This window comes from Cyanistes caeruleus, unplaced genomic scaffold, assembly GCF_971803275.1.
Source record: "Cyanistes caeruleus unplaced genomic scaffold, bCyaCae1.hap1.1 HAP1_SCAFFOLD_212, whole genome shotgun sequence".
NCBI classification, from domain to species: domain Eukaryota; kingdom Metazoa; phylum Chordata; class Aves; order Passeriformes; family Paridae; genus Cyanistes; species Cyanistes caeruleus.
The window spans coordinates 100,001-105,000 of record NW_028255998.1 but is presented as its reverse complement, the minus strand read 5'-3'; positions in this window follow the sequence as shown (position 1 = coordinate 105,000).

The window sequence follows — 5,000 nt, the reverse complement described above, 5'->3', positions numbered from 1 at the left end:
GCGGGGAACTCGTCCCCGAGAGACCGCCCCCGCGGGCTCGGCGCCGTCGAGCCGCCTCGACGCGCCCCCGGGGCCCGCCGACGCCGGCGGGCCGCTTGGCTTTCGGGACAATTTCGGCTGATCGCAGCGGGAGGAGCGCGCGGGGGGTGCCGCCACCCACCCGCATCTGCGGACAACGGTTCCCTCTAACTGGACGACAACGGCAAAGATGGGAGACGCCACACACCCCGCCGGGGGCCGGGGACGTCGGGGGTTTTCACACCCCCTTTTTCCCCTTCCCCGAGGGGAACCCATCCGGGAAAGCGTGCGACAAAAAAAGTTTGCCACCGACCGCGAGAGGCCACGGGGCCCCCCCAAACCCGGCTTTAGCGCCCGGCCTCGCGGCGATCGGCTTTTTTTTTTCCATCCCCCGGAAAAAAACAAAACCAAAAAAAAAAAAAAACCGGGGGGGAAACGGCAAACCAGGAGCAGAAAAAAACGATAAGAAGAAGGCACATGGCGCGTCGCAGGACCCGTGCTAGCCACGGGGGCCGCGGGCCCGGGGATGGGGGGTGGGGGCGAGGCCCGCGCCTCTCACTCCCCAACGACACCACCGCCACCACGAGGTTTTTCTCCCTGCCCCTTCGCTTTTCGCTTGGGGGCGGGGCCCGCACGCCTCTGCGGACGCTTGGCTTTTTCTCGGTGCCGCGGCTTAGGGCCGCAAAAGGGAGCGGCGGGCAGAAAGCCCTCACACCCCCAGAAAATACGGAGGAGACCGGGCGGGCAGACCCCCACGCTCTGCCCCGCACGCCTACGAGCGAAAGAAAACGAAGCGGGGACCCCGTTCGCAACCCAGCCCGCCGGGCCACGGTGGCTCGGTCCGCACCGGCCACGACAACTGAGGAAGGGCGAGGCGCCGCCGCCTCGCCCGCGCCATCTCTCTCTCTCTCGGCCCGGGGGCATTTTTCCCCGTCGCGTTCGGGTGTCCGCACGCGGGCGGGGCCGGCCACCGCGGCCGGCCGCCGCCCCTGAAACAAATTCCGCCCGCAAAAGCGCGGGTCCCCGGCTTAAGGCCGAGGAAGGGGGAACGAGGGCCACAACAACTCGGGGCGGGGGACACAACCCGGTCTTCGGGGACGGGCCGGGGGTGGGGTGGTAAAGCCTCGAACGAAGCTCGAGCAACGGTTAGACAGAGGCGCCCCCGGCCGACGTCTGCCCCCGGCTGCCGGGCCCACACCGTGGCCCACCGAGACCGGCAGCCGAAAAACAAAAAAAAAAACTGCACCCCGCCGAGGGGGGCCCCCCGGCTTAAGGCCGAGCACATAAGGGACGAGGCGCCGCCGCCTCGCCCGCCAGCCACCGGCATTCGCTTCCCCGCCCCAGGGCTGGGGCGGGAGGGAGGGAGGCGGGACTGGACCGGAATCGGCAGCAGCACGACCAGAGCGGGGGGGACCCGCCTGCGGCTTCTCTGCCTCCTCCACGCCCTTCCCTTCTCGCCTCGGCCGCCCGCGCGGCAACACTCTCTCTGGGCAAGCAGCACACGCTTCCTCGGCATCACGACAAGCTGGCCCCCCCCACCATCGGCACGATGGGTAGCACGGGGGAAGCGGGACGAGCCCCGCGACTCGGTCCCGCCGAGGCGGCAACACACTCCCTTCTCTCTCTGGGCAAGCAGCGGCAACGACGCCTCCTCGGCCTGGCAAACAAAGCTGCCCCACCGGCACGATGGGTAGCACGGGAAGCGGGACGAGCCCCGCGACTCGGTCCCGCCGAGGCGGCAACACACTCCCTTCTCTCTCTGGGCAAGCAGCGGCAACGACGCCTCCTCGGCCTGGCAAACAAAGCTGCCCCACCGGCACGATGGGTAGCACGGGAAGCGGGACGAGCCCCGCGACTCGGTCCCGCCGAGGCGGCACACTCTCGGTTTCTCTCTCGGGCCTCCCTGGCCGGCGGCTCTCCCCTTCGTTTCTCTCTGAGCTCAGCGCCGGCGACCGGCCGGGCGGCCGGCCCGTAGCTTCGCCTCCGGAGGACACAGGCACGGTAGCAGCCTGGGGGAGACGACCCGTTACCTCGCTCCCATAATACGGAGATACGTGTCCGAGGCCGCCGATGCCTGCAAGTGACCGTAGCGTACGTGACCGGGGCAAAGCGGCGGCGCTAGCCGCCTCCTAGCATGACGTAACTGGAGGCAGCTGAAAACAGCGACCCCTTGGTGAACTTCCAGAGCCGGCGCGGACACCAGGTCTACCTCGACCGCGGACACCACGTCTACCCCGACCTGGGCTAGCAGGTCTACCCCGGCCTGGGACAACACGTCTACCCCGACCGCGGACAGCAGGTCTACCCCGACCGGGGGACAACACGTCTACCCCGACCGCGGACAGCAGGTCTACCCCGACGGGGGGACACCACGTCTACCCCGACCGCGGACAGCAGGTCTACCCCGGCCTGGGACAACACGTCTACCCCGACCGCGGACAGCAGGTCTACCCCGACCGGGGGACAACACGTCTACCCCGACCGCGGACAGCAGGTCTACCCCGACCGGGGGACACCACGTCTACCCCGACCGCGGACAGCAGGTCTACCCCGACCGGGGGACACCACGTCTACCCCGACCGCGGACAGCAGGTCTACCCCGGCCTGGGACAACACGTCTACCCCGACCGCGGACAGCAGGTCTACCCCGACCGGGGGACAACACGTCTACCCCGACCGCGGACAGCAGGTCTACCCCGACCGGGGGACACCACGTCTACCCCGACCGCGGACAGCAGGTCTACCCCGGCCTGGGGACAACACGTCTACCCCGACCGCGGACAGCAGGTCTACCCCGGCCTGGGACAACACGTCTACCCCGACCGCGGACAGCAGGTCTACCCCGGCCTGGGACAACACGTCTACCCCGACCGCGGACAGCAGGTCTACCCCGACCGGGGGACACCACGTCTACCCCGACCTGGGACAGCAGGTCTACCCCGGCCTGGGACAACACGTCTACCCCGACCTGGGACAGCAGGTCTACCCCGACCGCGGGACACCAGGTCTACCCCGACCGCGGACAGGAGGTCTACCCCGGCCTGGGACAACACGTCTACCCCGACCTGGGACAGCAGGGCTGCCCCGACCACGGGCAGCAGGTCTTCCCCGTCCGGGAGACAAGGGTACCCCGCTGAAATTTGCCTCGTGTCCCGCCACCGGGCCAGGCCTGTCAGGCGGCCCCGGCCCTGGGTGGACCCAACCTCCCGGGGCCGCCCGCCACCGGGGTAGTCCTGTCGGCCGCCTCCGCGCCGGCCGCCCCCTGCGGCTTCTGACGCCGTGCCCGGCGGCGGCGGTGGCGGCGGCGGCGGCCTGCCCCGGAGGCGGGAGACCGACCTGTGCGCCCCTCGGCCGTCGGGTAGCTTCGGCGGCCCCGTCCCTCCCGATATTGCCGCTCCCTAGACCGAGGCGTATTTTTGACCGTTGCTTTATTTTGCTTTTTTTCACGCACGCAGGCACGCAGGCACACGCCCTCACCCACGGCCACACGCGCACCCACCCCTTCCCTTCTTCTTTCGTCTTTTTCCCGAAAGGACGGCTCTCGCGTCGGGGCGGAACACCAACGCTTCGCCGGGATCCGAAATTCTCGGCCCATCCCATTTCCGTTCCTGCGTGCGCGGCCGGACGCCTCCCAGCCGAGCCGACGGGCGGCTCGCGGCCCGCGCCCGGCCTGCCGACGCGCTCGACCGGCCGCGGGGCGTCCCCGCCACGCCTGCGGGGAGCAGAAGCGGCACCGGCCAGCCGGCGGGACCTGGGGGCGGACAGCGGGGGAAAGGAAGCGGGCGGGAGGGTGCGGTGGGACGCGGCGGGAAGAAAGACGCCGGCCCCCGGCGTGACTCGACTCGAATCGCCGGCAGAAGCGGCGAGCGGGCGGGCGGGCGGCCGGCTCTTCGGCGGTCCGCGGAGGTCTTTGGCCCCGGGCCCGCCTCCGGGGGCTCGCCGCCGAGGCGTGCGGGGCCCGGGCACGGAACCGCCGCTCCCGCGGCGGCGCCTTTCCGGGCTTTTCCCCGCCCCCTGCTGGGCGGGCGATGCCGGCCCGGCGGCCCCGCCCTCCGACGTCACCCTGCCTCGGCACCTCCTTCCGGGCTTGCCCCGCCCGCCCCCCTGCTGGGCGACGGTTCGGGCCGCCGCCGTCGGCCCCTCCCCGCCCACGCCCCGGGCGGCTCCTCCTCAAGCGGCCGGCCGCTCGGCACTGCGACAACGCCTGCGGGGGCTGAGGAGCGGGCCGACGGGGCCGCCGGCGGCCTGAGCCTCGGCGCCCTCCCTTTCCGAGGAAGCTTTCTCGCCGGCGCTCTCTCGGAGGCTTTCGCGCCCACGGCGGCTTCCTTCCCGCTCGGCCCCCGGCCGGCCCCGCCGAAACCTGCAGGCGGACGGCGGCCCCGCCGATCGAGCCGGGCGGGCAGAAACCGAGGCGGCGGCGGGGCCGCCGTCTGCTCGCGCCCGGACGGGGGAGGGAGCGCCGCCGGCTTCTGAGGGCTCCCTCCTTCCCTCTCGGGGAGACACGAAGGCGGCGACGCGCTCAGGCCGAGAGGGGCGGGCCGCTCGACGCGTCCCGCGGCGGCCCGCCGGCCGACAGCGGCTCTCCCCCGGCGGCCGGCCGACGGCAGGTCTACCCCGGCGGCCGGCCGACGGCAGGTCTACCCCGGCGGCCGGCCGACGGCAGGTCTACCCCGGCGGCCGGACGACGGCAGGTCTACCCCGGCGGCCGGACGACGGCAGGTCTACCCCGGCGGCCGGCCGACGGCAGGTCTACCCCGGGTGCCGGACGACAGAAGGTCTACCCCGGCGGCCGGCCGACGGCAGGTCTACCCCGCGGCCGGCCGACGGCAGGTCTACCCGGGCGGCCGGCCGACAGCAGGTCTACCCCGGGTGCCGGCAGACAGCAGGTCTACCCCGGCCGCCGGCCGACAGCAGGTCTACCCCTGCGGCCGGCCGACAGCAGGTCTACCCGGCTGCCGGCCGACAGCAGGTCTACCCAGGGT